The following is a 16492-nucleotide window of genomic DNA, read 5'->3' as shown; positions in this document are numbered from 1 at the left end:
TTTTGGAGAAATGTCCTCTGGTCTGATGAAACAAAAGTAGAACTGTTTGGCAATAATGACCATCGATTTGTTTGGAGGAAAAAGGGGGATGCTTGCAACCCGAAGAACACCATCCCAACCGTGAAGCACGGTGGCTGCATCATGTTGTGGGGGTGCTTTGTTGCAGGAGGGAATAGATGGCATCATGGCATCATGAGGAATCATAGATGGCATCATAGATGGCATCATGAGGGAGGAAAATTACGTGGATAAATTGAAGCAACATCTCAAGACATCAGTCAGGAAGTTAAAGCTTGGTCGCAAATGGGTCTTCCAAATGGACAATGACCCCAAGCATACTTCCAAAGTTGTGGCAAAATGGCTTAAGGACAACAAAGTCAAGGTATTGGAGAGGCCATCACAAAGCCCTGACCTTAATCGTATAGAACATTTGTGGGCAGAACTGAAAAAGTGTGTGCGAGCAAGGAGGCCTACAAGCCGGACTCAGTTACACCAGCTCTGTCAGGGGGAATGGGCCAAAATGCACCCAACTTATTGTGGGAAGCTTGTGGAAGGCTACCCAAAACGTTTGACCCAAGTTAAACAATTTAAAGGCAATGCTACCAAATACTTTTTGAGTGTATGTAAACGTCTGACCCACTGGGAATGTGATGAAAGAAATAAAAGCTGAAATAAATCATTCTCTCTACTATTATTCTGACATTTCACATTCTGAAAATAAAGTGGTGATCCTAACTGACCTAAAACAGGGAATTTTTACTAGGATTAAATGTCAGTAATTTTGAAAAACGGAGTTTAATATATTTGGCTAATGTGTATGTAAACCTCTGACTTTAACTGTATGTACAGGGTCAGCAGCTATGTACAGGGTAATCAGCTATATACAGTGTCAGCAGCTATATAAAGGTCAGCAGCTTGTATGTGAGTTGTTGTGTGTGTAGAGTCAGTATATTCTATGATGAGATAGTGTGAGTGTGTAGTGCCCTGTGAATGTGTGTGTGTAGGGCCCTGTCAGTGTGTAGAGCCCTGTGAGTGTGTAGGGCCCTGTGAGTGTGTTGGGCCCTGTGAGTGTGTAGGGCCCTGTGAGTGTGTAGGGCCCTGTGAGTGTGTAGGGCCCTGTGAGTGTGTAGGGCCCTGTGAGTGTGTAGGGCCCTGTGAGTGTGTTGGGCCCTGTGAGTGTGTAGGGCCCTGTGAGTGTGTAGGGCCCTGTGAGTGTGTTGGGCCCTGTGAGTGTGTAGGGCCCTGTGAGTGTGTAGGGCCCTGTGAGTGTGTAGGGCCCTGTGAGTGTGTTGGGCCCTGTGAGTGTGTAGGGCCCTGTGAGTGTGTTGGGCCCTGTGAGTGTGCATAGAGACAGTACAAAAATAAAAGGTCGTTGGTGTCATACTTGATGCACCGGTACCGGTTGTTGTGCGGAAGCAGAGAGAATAGTTTATGGCTAGCTTGGTTGGAGTCTTTAATGATTTTCAGGGCCTTCCTACAACACCGCCTGATATAGAGGTCCTGGATGGTAGGGAGCTCGGCCCCAGTGATGTACTGGGCTTTATGTACCACCCTCTCTAGCGCCATGCGATCGAGGGCGGTGCTATTGCCATACCAGGCGGTGATGAAGCCAGTCAAGATGCTCTCACTGGTACAGCTGTATAACATTTTGAGGATTTGAGAGCCCATGGCAAACATTTTCAACCTCCTGAGGGGGAAGAGGAGGTGTTGCGCCCTCTTCACGACTGTGAGTGTGTGTTTGGACCATTTTGAGTCTTTAGTGATTTGGATCCCGAAGAACTTGAAGCTCTCGACCTTGTCCACTGCAGCCCCGTCGATGTGGATGGGGGAGTCCTCACCCCTCCATTTCCTATAGTCCACGATCAGGTCTTTCATCTTACTGACGTTGAGGGAGAGGTTGTTCTGGCACCACACTGCCAGGTCACTGATCTCCTCCTTGTAGGCTGACTCATCGTCGCCACTGATCAGGCCTACCACCGTCATGATGATGGTGTTGGAGTCGTGCACGGCCACGCAGCCTTGGGTGAACAAGGAATACAGGAGGGAACTAAGCACACACCCCTGTGAGGCCCCTTCGTTGAGGGTCAGCGTGGCGGAGGTGATGTTGCCTACCCTTACCACCTGGGGGTCGGCCCGTCAGGAAGTCCAAGATCCAGCTGCAGACGGAGGTGTTCAGACCCAGAGTCCTAAGCTTGGAGGGGACAATGGTGTTGAACGCTGAGCTGTAGTCAATGAACATCATGCTCACATAGGTATTCCTCTTATCTAGGTGGGTGAGTGCAGTGTGGAGAGCAATTGAGATTGCGCCATCTATGGATCTGTTGGGGCGGTATGCAAATTGGAGTGGGTCTAGAGTGTCTAATGGTGGAGATAATCTGTGCCATAAACAGCCTGTCAAAGCACTTCATGAATACAGAAGTGAGTTCTACAGGGTGGTAGTCATTGTGGCATGAGGCCTTAAAGTTCTTAGGAACAGGAATGATGGAATGGTGTTCATCTTAAAATGTGGGGGATTACAGAATGGGACAAGTAGAGGTTGAAAATGACTGTGAGTTTTTCTGCCAGTTTTTCTGCCAGTGACCTGCCAGTTTTTCTGATATTTCTGCTCTGAAACCGCGCCCTGGAATACCATCAGACGCCATGCCATTTCAGCTATAGCCTACGAAGAAATGAATATATTGCGACACACTAGGTTAATAGAGAGTCAGGGACATTAAGCGCTCAACATTTATTAAACAACATGTCGTTGTAATAAGTCATTATAGTCTATAAATTGTGCATGCGGAATGTGACGGTCAAAAGTTTTAGAACACCTACTCATTCAAGGGTTTTTCTTTATTTTTTACTATTTTCTACAATGTAGAATAACAGTGAAGACATCAAAACTATGAAATAAACACATATGGAATCATGTAGTAACCAATAAAGTGTTAAACAAATTAAAATATATTTTAGATTTGAGATTCTTCAAATAGCCACCCTTTGCCTTGATGACAGCTTTTAATTTTTGAGTTTGGACCGTCTGCTTCAGGCTCATGTGACGGTGTCTGGAGAGCAGGCCAGCAGTGGAGAATTGGGCACTCTCCACTCCGATCACATACTCTGCTGCCAGTCAAGGTGAGCTCCCCGCTCACTCAGCTTACTAGCTCCCCGCCCACTCAGCTTACTAGCTCCCCGCCCACTCAGCCTACTAGCTCCCCGCCCACTCAGCCTACTAGCTCCCCGCCCACTCAGTCTACTAGCTCCCCGCCCACTCAGCCTACTAGCTCTCCGCCCACTCAGTCTACTAGCTCCCCGCCCACTCAGCCTACTAGCTCCCCGCCCACTCAGTCTACTAGCTCCCCGCCCACTCAGCCTACTAGCTCCCCGCCCACTCAGCCTACTAGCTCCCCGCCCACTCAGCCTACTAGCTCTCCGCCCACTCAGTCTACTAGCTCCCCGCCCACTCAGCCTACTAGCTCTCCGCCCACTCGGCCTACTAACTACCCACCCACTCAGTCTGTCTTTTCAGACTTCCTGGCAGTTTGACACGAGAGAAAAAGTGCATTTTCTCAAAGTGTGAGCATTTCTAATGGGAAAAATACTTTATTAGTAATGTTTTAGTTAGAATCAGAATGACTGTTTGGGACCTTTTTAACCTCTTAGGGCTAGGGGGCAGTATTTACATGGCCGGATAAAAAACGTACCCGATTTAATCTGGTTACTACTCCTACCCAGTAACTAGAATATGCATATACTTATTAGATATGGATAGAAAACACCCTAAAGTTTCTAAAACTGTTTGAATGGTGTCTGTGAGTATAACAGAACTCATATGGCAGGCAAAAACCTGAGAGATTCCTTTACAGGAAGTGGCCTGTCTGACCATTTATTGGCTTTCTTTGACATCTCTTTCCAAAACAAAGGATCTCGGCGGTAACGTGACACTTCCCACGGCTCCCATAGGCTCTCAAAGCCCGGGAAAAAGCTGAATGTCGTCATTCCAGCCCCAGGCTGAAACACATTATCGCCTTTGTCAAGTGGCCGATCAGGGGACAGTGGGCTTAGGCGCGTGCACTGGCCGCCCCCGTCTTTCTTTTTTTTCCTCTATTTACCGAAACGCAGATTCCCGGTCGGAATATTATCGCTTTTTTACGAGATAAATTGCATAAAAATTGATTTTAAACAGCGGTTGACATGCTTCGAAGTATGGTAATGGGATATTTAGAATTTTTTTGTCACGAAATGCGCCATGCTCGTAACCCTGATTTACCATTTCGGATAGTGTCTTGAACGCACGAACAAAACGCCGCTGTTTGGATATAACGATGGATTATTTGGGACCAAACCAACATTTGTTATTGAAGTAGAAGTCCTGGGAGTGCATTCTGACGAAGAACAGCAAAGGTAATAACATTTTTGTTATAGTAAATCTGATTTTGGTGAAGGCTAAACTTGCTGGGTGTCAAAATAGCTAGCCCGTGATGGCTGGGCTATGTACTTAGAATATTGCAAAATGTGCTTTCACCAAAAAGCTATTTTAAAATCGGACATATCGAGTGCATAGAGGAGTTCTGTATCTATAATTCTTAAAATAATTGTTATGCTTTTTGTGAACGTTTATCGTGAGTAATTTAGTAAATTGTTAGTAAATTCCCCGGAAGTGTCTTAGGTATGCTAGTTCTGAACGTCACATGCTAATGTAAAAAGCTGTTTTTTGATATAAATATGAACTTGATTGAACAAAACATGCATGTATTGGATAACATAATGTCCTAGGGTTGTCATCTGATGAAGATCATCAAAGGTTAGTGCTACATTTAGCTGTGGTTTGGGTTTATGTGACATTATATGCTAGCTTGAAAAATGGGTGTCTGATTATTTCTGGCTGGGTACTCTGCTGACATAATCTAATGTTTTGCTTTCGTTGTAAAGCCTTTTTGAAATCGGACAGTGTGGTTAGATAAAGCAGAGTCTTGTCTTTAAAATGCTGTAAAATAGTCATATGTTTGAGAAATTGAAGTAATAGCATTTCTAAGGTATTTGAATATCGCGCCACGGGATTAGACTGGCTGTTGCGTAGGTGGGACGATTTGGTGCCACCTACCCTAGAGAGGCTAAGGCACACTTTTGTACATGTGCACTATATGTAAGAAAAGTACTATTTGAGGCATGAATTGGGGTAAATGTATGTACCTGTAATGTACCTGTAACTAAATGTCAAAGGATGTACTTTATACCTTACAACTACAGTGACAAGCATTTATATCCCTTTAATAATACAACTACAATGACAAGCATTTATACCTTTAATAATACAACTACAATGACAAGCATTTATATCCCTTTAATTATACATCTACGATGACAAGCATTTATACCCTTTAATAACACAACTTTATTTATTAGTGTTTCTCTCTCTCTCTGTCCCCTCCCCTCTCTCTCTTTCTCTATCGCTCTATCTTTCTCTCTTCCCCCTGCCCCTCCTCTCTCTCTCTCACTCTCTCTCTCTCTGTCCCCTCCCCTCTCTCCCTCTCCCTCTCTCTGTCCCCTCCCTTCTCTCCCCCCCTCTCTCTCTCTCTCCCTCCCCCCTCTCCTGCTCTTCTCCCTCTCTCTCCCCTCTTTCTGTCCCCTCCCCTCTCTCTCTCTCTCTCTCTCTCTCTCTCTCTCTCTCTCTCTCTCTCTCTCTCTCTCTGTCTCTGCTCCCCCATCTCTCTCTCTACTTCTTCTCTCTATCTCCCTCTCTTTCTTGCTCTCTTTCTCTCCCACTCTCTCTCAATTCAATTTAAGGGCATTGTTGGCATGGGAAACATATGTTTACATTGCCAAAGCAATGTAAAATATTCCAAAAGAATAAAGACATTTCAAATGTCATATTATGTCTATATACAGTGTTGTAAATATGTGCAAATACTTAAACTACAAAATGGAAAATAAATAAACATAAACCTGGGTTGTATTTACAATGGTGTTTGTTCTTCACTGGTTGCCCTTTTCTTGTGGCAACAGGTCACAAATCCTGCTGCTGTGATGGCACACTGTGGTATTTCATCCAGTAGATTTGGGAGTTTGTCAAAATTGGGTTTGTTTTCGAATTCTTTGTGGATCTGTGTAATCTGAGAGAAATATGTGTCTCTAATATGGTCATACATTTGCCAGGAAGTTAGGAAGTGCAGCTCAGTTTCCACATCATTTTGTGGTAAGTGTGCACATAGCCTGTCTTCTCTTGAGAGCCAGGTCTGCCTACGGTGGTCTTTCTCAATAGCAAGGCTATGCTCACTGAGTGTACTCTCGCTCCCTCTCTCTACTCTCTCTGAACAGTTAAAATTACACTCACAAGTTTTTGAAAGCATAAAGACATTTCAAATGTAATATTATGGCTATGTACATTGGTGTAACAATGTGCAAATAGTTTAAGAAAAATAACTACATTTGAAGTTGGAAGTTTACATACACCTTAGCCAAATACATTTAAACTCATTTTTTCACAATTACTGACATTTAATCCTAGTAAGAATTCTCTGTCTTAGGTCAGTTAGGATCACCACTTTATTTTAAGAATGTGAAATGTCAGAATAATAGTAGAGGGAATTATTTATTTCAGCATTATATTTCTTTCATCACATTCCCAGTGGGTCAGAAGTTTACATTCACTCAATTAGTATTTGATAGCATTGCCTTTAAATTGATGAACTTGGGTCAAACGTTTCGGGTAGCTTTCCACAAGCTTCCCACAATAAGTTGGGTGAATTTTGGCCCATTCCTCCTGACAGAGCTGGTGTAACTGAGTCAGGTTTGTTGGCCTCCCCCTTTTTCGTCCAAACATAACAATGGTCATTATGGCCAAACAGTTCTATTTTTGTTTCATCAGACCAGAGGACATTTCTCCAAAAAGTACGATCTTTGTCCCCATGTGCAGTTGCAAACCGTAGTCTGGCTTTTTTAATGGCGGTTTTGGAGCAGTGGGATCTTCCTTAAAGAGCGGCCTTTCAGGTTATGTCGATATAGGACTCATTTTACTGTGGATATAGATACTTTTGTACCTGTTTCCTCCAGCATCTTCACAAGGTCCTTTTCTGTTGTTCTGGGATTGATTTACACGTTTCGCACAAAAGTACGTTCATCTCTAGGAGACAGAACGCGTCTCATTCCTGAGCGGTATGATGGCTGTGTGGTCCCATGGTGTTTATACTTGCGTACTATTGTTTGTACAGATGAATGTGGTACCTTCAGGAATTTGGAAATTGCTCCCAAGGAAGAACCAGACTTGTGGAGGTCTACAATTGTTTTTGAGGTCTGAAGTCTTAGCTAATTTCTTTTGATTGTCCTATGATGTCAAGCAAAGAGGCACTGAGTTCGAAGGTAGGCCTTGAAATACATCCACAGGTACACCTCCAATTGACTCAAATGATGTCAATTAGCCTATCAGAAGCTTCTAAAGCCATGACATCATTTTCTGAGATTTTCCAAGCTGATTAAAGGCACAGTCAACTTCATTTATGTAAACTTCTGACCTACTGGAAGATTGATACAGTGAATTATAAGTGAAATAATCTGTCTGTAAACAATTGTTGGAAAAATGACTTGTGTCATGCACAAAGTAGATGTCCTAGTCGACTTACAGCGGAGTGGTTGAAAAACAAGTTTTAATCCAACCTAAGTGTATGTAAACTTCCCACTTTAACTGTATCTGGGTGTTTGTGCATCACTGGTCCTTGTGGCAACAGGTCAGACATCTTGCAAATCTCTCTCTATAACAGAGACACCAAGGCTGGAACTCTATTGGTGTGTGGGTGGGTGGGTGCCTGTAAGAGATTTGTGAGGATTCACTTTGTAGTTTCTCATGCAGAGTTCTGCCTTTGTTCAATATTTGAAGAACTGTACGTCCTTCTCCTCCTCCTCCACCTCTGACAAATTGTTAGTCCCAAATGGCACCCTATTCCCTAAATAGTGCCCTATTTTTGTTAACAAAGCCCTATTGGCCCTGATCAAAAGTAGTGCACTATAACGGGTATTTGGTACCATGCCACAGAAAGAACATCCCATCAATATCAATTTAACATGGCTCAACATTGCCCCCTGTAGGATGGGAACAGAAGGTCCACACTCTGACTAATTCTTCTTTTTTGACCTTTATTTATCTAGGCAAGTCAGTTAAGAAGAAATTCTTACTTACATTGACGGCCTACCAGGGAACGGTGGGTTAACTGCCTTTTTCAGGGGGCAGAACGACAAATTTTTACCTTGTCAGCTCGGGGATTCAGTCAAGCAACCTTTCAGTTACTGCCCCAATGCTCTAACCACTAGTCTTCCTGCCGCCCTACTTGTAGTGTAAACTCTGATGAAAGTCAATTATAAAGCTGTGATAAACTCAATGGAAATCTATTTTGTTGAGAAATGACAGAAAATGTAATGGAATCAGTCTGTTCCATCAAATTCTTTAAAAGTGGGCTGCTCAGCAGTTTTGGACTTCTTTTAAATGTCCTCACCGCGTCCTTCCGACAAAAGTTGAATTGGGATTGTGTGTTTTCTCTGAATGCACTGTGAAACATTAATGTAGTTGGTCAATGCGCTCTGAAATAAGCTATTACCCAGTGCCATCATATTTCGGATATCCCTCCCTCTCTCCCTCTCTGCCTCATCTCTCCTATTTCCCCTCACTCTTCATTTTTTCCTCCTTTGTCCCTTATCCTACCTCTCTCCTACCCATTCTACTCCCCTTCTTTCTCCTTCCTCTCCCTCATCCCTCCCCCGCTCTCTCCTCCATCTCCCTCATACCTCTACTCCCTCTCTCCTCCATCTCCCTCATACCTCTACTCCCTCTCTCCTCCCTCCCCTTCTTCCCTCTCCCTCCCCTTCTACTCCCCCCCTCTCTCTCCTCCCCCTCTCTCCTCCCTCTCCTCCCCCTCCATCTCCCTCCTCCCTTTCCCTCCCCTCCCTCTCTCCTCCCTCTCCTTCTTCCATCTCCCTCCACTTCTACCCCCCCTCTCTCTCCTCTCTCTCCCTCCCCCTCTCTCTCTCCTCCATCTCCCTCTCCCTCCCCTTCTACTCCCCCTCTCTCTCCCACTTCTAGGATTAGAGGGTGTTGATATGACCAGGGTTACGTCCCAAATGGCATCCTATTGCCTATGTAGTGCACTACCTTCGACCAGTGCCCATAGGGCCTATATATACGTAGAATAGGGTGGCATTTGGTACACAGTCCAACCTTTCCCCGGTCTTGACTTTGATAGGCATCTCCTCTCCTCTGGGTTCCCATGGTAACTGTGTTGCTGGGTTCAGTTCCGTGGTCTGTGACTCCGGGGCCAACACGATAGAAGATAATGATGGCGGTGGTGATGGTGGTGATGATGATGAGGGTGATGATAATGAAGATGGTGATAATGATGCTGATGGTGATTACGATGATGGTGATAATGAGGGTGATGAGGATGATGAGAATGAAGGTGATGATGATGTAAATGATGATGAGATAATGCGGGTGGTTTGATGTTGGTGATGATGATAATGAGGGTGATGATGATACTGAGGGTGATAATGAGGGTGGTGTTGATGATGGTGATAATGAGGGTGATGAGTATGATGATAACGAAGGTGATGATGATGGTGATGCTGATGGAGATAATGAGGGTGATGATGATGATAATGATGATGGTGATAATGAGGGTGATGATGATGATAATGATGATGGTGATAATAAGGGTGATGATGATAATGAGGGTGATGATGATGATGGTGATGCTGATGGTGACGGTGATGATGGTGTTGGTGAGGATTATAATGATGGTGATAATGATGGTGAGGATGACGAAGATGATGATGGGGATGATGATGATGATGATGAAGAGAATGAAAATCATATCCTCTTGTAAACCATGGTATAGTTTATATCTGTTCAGTTGAGGCATCATGAAGAGCCTCTATAACTTACATCACTACAGAAGATCTGATCTGCAGGCCCCTTCGTTCATCCAGACATCTGACTGACTGTGGAGAATGTGTTTTCTGTCTCCACATCAGAGTACATAACAGAGCTCACTGAACAAGACAAAACACGTACTGCTCCCCACATGATATTCTATAACCCAATACACACACACACACACACACACACACACACACACACACACACACACACACACACACACACACACACACACACACACACACACACACACACACACACACACACACACACACACACAATGTTCCATAACCTAATACAACTGATTCTCTGTAAATCAACGATAATATATGACTGCTGTGATTTGGAGCTCTCTCCCCTTAGAGAAAAGAGGAAAGTGGCCACAGGGGTAAAATGGAGAATTAGATTGTAGCGCACCGTAATGGTGTTTTCTGAGGATGGAAGACAAAATGTTCTCTGAGATGAATGTGTAGGATTTATTTTGAGTTTGTGCATATGTGTATGTGTCAGAGAGGAGAGAGAAAGAGAGAGAGTGAAGAGAGAGAGAGAGAGAGAGCAAAAAGAGAGAGAGAGCGAAGAGAGAGAGAGACAGAGTGCAAAAAGACAGAGAGAGCAGAGAGAGAGAGAGCGAAGAGAGAGAGAGAGAGAGAGCAAAAAGAGAGAGACAGAGTGCAAAAAGACAGAGAGAGCAAAAAGAGAGAGAGTGAAGAGAGAGTGCAAAGAGAGAGAGTGTGAAGAGAGAAGCGATAGATGAGAGAAGAGAGCGCAAAGAGAGAGAGGTTTTTCAAAGACAGATGCACTAGGTAGAGAGAAATAGAGGAGGACGAGGTCAGAGAAGGAGAAGAGCGGGAGTATGCACGTTAAGGAGAGGTTGTATGCACGTTAAGGAGAGTACAGAGAAAGAGATGAAACAGGTAGACCGATACAGAGAAAGAGATGAAACAGGTAGACAGATACAGAGTTGAAACAGGCAGACAGATACAGAGATGAAACAGGCAGACAGATACAGAGATGAAACAGGCAGACAGATACAGAGTTGAAACAGGCAGACAGATACAGAGATGAAACAGGCAGACAGATACAGAGTTGAAACAGGCAGACAGATACAGAGATGAAACAGGCTGAAACAGGTAGACAGATACAGAGATGAAACAGGCAGACAGATACAGAGATGAAACAAGCAGACAGATACAGAGATGAAACAGGCAGACAGATACAGAGTTGAAACAGGCAGACAGATACAGAGATGAAACAGGCAGACAGATACAGAGTTGAAACAGGCAGACAGATACAGAGATGAAACAGGTAGACATATACAGAGATGAAACAGGTAGACAGATACAGAGATGAAACAGGCAGACAGATACAGAGATGAAACAAGCAGACAGATACAGAGATGAAACAGGTAGACAGATACAGAGATGAAACAGGCAGACAGATACAGAGATGAAACAGGCAGACAGATACAGAGATGAAACAGGCAGACAGATACAGAGATGAAACAGGTAGACATATACAGAGATGAAACAGGCAGACTGAAACAGGCAGACAGATACAGAGATGAAACAGGCAGACAGATACAGAGATGAAACAGGCAGACAGATACAGAGATGAAACAAGCAGACAGATACAGAGATGAAACAGGTAGACAGATACAGAGATGAAACAGGCAGACAGATACAGAGATGAAACAGGTAGACAGATACAGAGATGAAACAGGCAGACAGATACAGAGATGAAACAAGCAGACAGATACAGAGATGAAACAGGTAGACATATACAGAGATGAAACAGGCAGACTGAAACAGGCAGACAGATACAGAGATGAAACAGGCAGACAGATACAGAGATGAAAGAGGCAGACAGATACAGAGATGAAAGTTAAACAGAGAAAGAGAGAAGAATGAGAGAGAGAGAGAGAGAGAGAGAGAGAGAGAGAGAGAGAAAGAGAGCATCCAATCCATCAGATCAAAACAAATGACAAAAGAGTCGAAACAAAACTAAAATACTAATTGGGAAAGACAAGAAAAAGCACAAAGCAAAATGCGGTGCTATCTGTCCCTAAATCGACAGTTAGACGATAGCCAGTCACCTATAGGCCGTTAGCCAATAGCCAGTCACCTATAGGCCGTTAGCCAATAGCCAGTCACCTATAGGCCGTTAGCCAATAGCCAGTCACCTATAGGCCGTTAGCCAATAGCCAGTCACCTATAGGCCGTTAGCCAATAGCCAGTCACCTCTAGGCCGTTAGCCGATAGCCAGTCACCTCTAGGCCGTTAGCCAATAGCCAGTCACCTCTAGGCCGTTAGCCGATAGCCAGTCACCTATAGGCCGTTAGCCGATAGCCAGTCACCTATAGGCCGTTAGCCGATAGCCAGTCACCTATAGGCCGTTAGCCAATAGCCAGTCACCTATAGGCCGTTAGCCGATAGCCAGTCACCTATAGGCCGTTAGCCGATAGCCAGTCACCTATAGGCCGTTAGCCAATAGCCAGTCACCTATAGGCCGTTAGCCAATAGCCAGTCACCTATAGGCCGTTAGCCGATAGCCAGTCACCTATAGGCCGTTAGCCGATAGCCAGTCACCTATAGGCCGTTAGCCGATAGCCAGTCACCTCTAGGCCGTTATCCGATAGCCAGTCACCTCTAGGCCGTTAGCCGATAGCCAGTCACCTATAGGCCGTTAGCCGATAGCCAGTCACCTATAGGCCGTTAGCCGATAGCCAGTCACCTATAGGCCGTTAGCCGATAGCCAGTCACCTCTAGGCCGTTAGCCGATAGCCAGTCACCTCTAGGCCGTTAGCCGATAGCCAGTCACCTCTAGGCCGTTAGCCAATAGCCAGTCACCTATAGGCCGTTAGCCGATAGCCAGTCACCTATAGGCCGTTAGCCAATAGCCAGTGACCTCTAGGCCGTTAGCCAATAGCCAGTCACCTCTAGAATGTTAGCCAATAGCCAGTCACCTCTAGAATGTTAGCCAATAGCCAGTGACCTCTAGGCCGTTAGCCAATAGCCAGTCACCTCTAGGCCGTTAGCCAATAGCCAGTCACCTCTAGGCCGTTAGCCAATAGCCAGTGAGCCTTGTTAATAAAAGTTGATTTCCACTTCCTTCTTTCTCCTCTTCTCTCTCCTCTCTTCTTTTCCCTCCTTCTCCCCCTAAATGTAGTGCTTTTATGCAGCTGTAGTAATCAAATGAAATCACATTGTATTGGTTGCATACACATATTTTGAAGAGCTTATCGCGGGTATTGGGAAATGCTTATGTTCATAGCTCCATCAGTACAGTAATATCTAACAATACAAAACAATACAAGTAAATCCCAAAAATACAAGATAGGAATTAAGTAATATATAAATATTAGAACGAGAAGTGTCAGATTCTGGAAAATATACAGTACAAGTCAAAAGTTTGGACACACCTACTCATTCAATGGTTTTCTTTATTTTTTACAATTATTTTCTACATTGTAGTATAATATTGAAGACATGGAAAATATGAAATAACACATATGGAATCATGTAGTAACCAAAAAAGTGTTAAACACATTATTACACATATTTTATATTTGAGATTTCTTCAAATTAGCCAACCTTTGCCTTGATGACAGCTTTGCACACTCTTGGCATTCTCTCAACCAGCTTCATGAGGTAGTCGCCTGGAATGCATTTCAATTAACAGGTATACCTTGTTAAAAGTTAATTTGTGGATAGTCTTTCCTTTTACTATCATTATACATCCTCTACTGTAACTATCATTATACATCCTCTATTGTAACTACTGTCATTATATATCCTCTACTGTAACAACTGTCATCATACATCCTCTACTGTAACTACACATCCTCTACTGTAACTACACATCCTCTACTGTAACTACTGTCATTATTCATCCTCTACTGTAACTACTATCAATTATGTTTCAGGAGAAGACCCAGATGCAGACACTGTTGAAGTAACAAAAGTTTATTACTAGAACAGGGGGCAGGCAAAACGACAGGTCAAGGGCAGGCAGAGGTCAGTTATCTAGATCAGAGATGAAAAGGTACAGAACAGCAGGCAGTCTTGGAGTCAGGGCAGACAGAGGTCCATAATCCAGGGTGGTGTGACAAGGTACAGAACAGCAGGCAGGGTCAGGGCAGGCTGAAATGGTCAAAACCGGAACAACTAAAAAACAGGAAGACAGGATCAAGGTGAAAAATGCTGCTAGGCTTGACAAACAAAACAAACTGGCAACAGACAAACAGAGATCACAGGTATAAATACACAGGTGATAATGGGGAAGATGGGCAACACTTGGAGGGGGTGGGTGGAGACAAGCACAAAGACAGGTGAAACAGATCAGGGTATCATTATTCATCCTCTAGTCTACTGTACTGTAACTGCTGTTAATTCTTGTTAACCTGTTGGGGCTAGGGGGCAGTATTTGCACGGCCGGATAAAAAAACGTACCCGATTTAATCTGGTTACTACTCCTGCCCTGTAACTAGAATATGCATATAATTATTGGCTTTGGATAGAAAACACCCTAAAGTTTCTAAAACTGTTTGAATGGTGTCTGTGAGTATAACAGAACTAATTTGGCAGGCCAAAACCTGAGAAGATTCCTTACAGGAAGTGGCCTGTCTGACAATTTCTTGCCCTCCTTGATCATCTCTAACAAATACAGGGGATCTCTGGCATGACGTGACACTTCCTACAGCTCCCATGGGCTCTCAGAAGGCGGGAAAAAGCTGAAAGATGTAATTCCATCCCCAGGCTGAAACACATTAGCGCGTTTGGCAAGTGCTCTATCAGAGGGCCATTAGACTGAGGCTCGTGCATGAGGGGATAGCATGCTTTTACTTTCACTCTCTTTGTAATAAAAAACGATTTCCCGGTCGGAATATTATCGCTTTTTTACGAGAAAAATGGCATAAAAATTGATTTTAAACAGCGGTTGACATGCTTCGAAGTACGGTAATGGAATATTTACACATTTATTGTCACGAAATGCGCCATGCTAGTCACCCTTATTTACCCTTTCTGATAGTGTCTTGAACGCACGAACAAAACGCCGCTATTTGGATATAACAATGGATTATTTGGGACCAAACCAACATTTGTTATTGAAGTAGAAGTCCTGGGAGTGCATTCTGACGAAGAACAGCAAAGGTAATAACATTTTTCTTATAGTAAATCTGACTTTGGTGAGTGCTAAACTTGCTGGGTGTCTAAATAGCTAGCCCTGTGATGCCGGGCTATCTACTGAGAATATTGCAAAATGTGCTTTCACCGAAAAGCCATTTTAAAATCGGACATATCGAGTGCATAGAGGAGTTCTGTATCTATAATTCTTAAAATAATTGTTATGTTTTTTGTGAACGTTTATCGTGAGTAATTTAGTAAATTCACCGGCAGTGTTCGGTGGGAATGCTAGTCACATGCTAATGTATAAAGCTGGTTTTTGATATAAATATGAACTTGATTGAACAAAACATGCATGTATTGTATAACATAATGTCCTAGGGTTGTCATCTGATGAAGATCATCAAAGGTTAGTGCTGCATTTAGCTGTGGTTTGGGTTTATGTGACATTATATGCTAGCTTGAAAAATGGGTGTCTGATTAATCCTGGCTGGGTACTCTGCTGACATAATCTAATGTTTTGCTTTTGTTGTAAAGCCTTTTTGAAATCGGACAGTGTGGTTAGATTAACGAGAGTCTTGTCTTTAAAATGGTGTAAAATAGTCATATGTTTAAAAAATTGAAGTTTTTGCATTTTTGAGGTATTTGAATATCGCACCACGGGATTACACTGGCTGTTGAGTAGGTGGGACGCAAGTGTCACACCTAGCCCATAGAGGTTAATTTAATGTATGAGAATATAATGGGAGGCATGCTGAATACTAGGATGCATTTTCCACAGGGTGTCAGCAGTCTATGTTCAAGGTTTCAGGCTTGTAACTTCCAAAACAAAGAAGAACAATTCGTTTTAGTAGAGGGACACAGTCTTGGAAATTCGCGTATGCGCACGCCACGAAGACAGAACGCACCTGCTAAAATCGCTTTCCTATTGAACATACTTCTTTCCGTAAGAAATATTATAGTTTGATTATATTTTAGAGTATCTGCGGAGTAAATAGAAATGTATTTTGACTTGTTGAAACAAAGTTTAGGGGTAGATTTTCGGATTCCTTTCTTTGCCTGTTGAACGAGTGGATTACTCAAATCAATGGCGCCAACTAAACTGACTTTTTGGGATATATAAAGAAGGATTCTATCTAACAAAACGACACTACATGTTATAGCTGGTACCCTTTGGATGACAAATCAGGGTAAGATTTTCAAAAAGTACGTGAATATTTAATCGTTATTTGTAAATTTATGAATCCTGTGCCAGTGGAAAAATATTTTGATGTGGGGTGCCGTCGGACAGTGCAGTTAGATTAATGTAATACTTACAGAGTTAATTTAACACCTGATTCAACACTAGAAATGTTACCTTGAACAATCAACACTAGGTAAAACTGGCCATTTTGCTGTCTTTTTTAATGGCACCATGTCCTAAGGTGCATCCAAAAACGCACAAGGCATAGGTTCTGGTCAAATC

At 43.3% G+C, this 16492-nt stretch overlaps 1 protein-coding gene across 1 annotated transcript in view; it reads left to right on the top strand.

The window, feature by feature from the left end:
• The window catches only part of trpc4a (transient receptor potential cation channel, subfamily C, member 4a), a 110792-nt gene that overhangs the window by 62077 nt on the left and 32223 nt on the right, over nucleotides 1-16492 (top strand). The window lies entirely within an intron of this gene.

This window comes from Salmo salar, chromosome ssa11 (genome assembly GCF_905237065.1).
Source record: "Salmo salar chromosome ssa11, Ssal_v3.1, whole genome shotgun sequence".
NCBI lineage: Eukaryota > Metazoa > Chordata > Actinopteri > Salmoniformes > Salmonidae > Salmo > Salmo salar.
The sequence above is the reverse complement of the archived record's forward strand: the minus strand, read 5'-3'. Positions and strand labels throughout refer to the sequence as shown.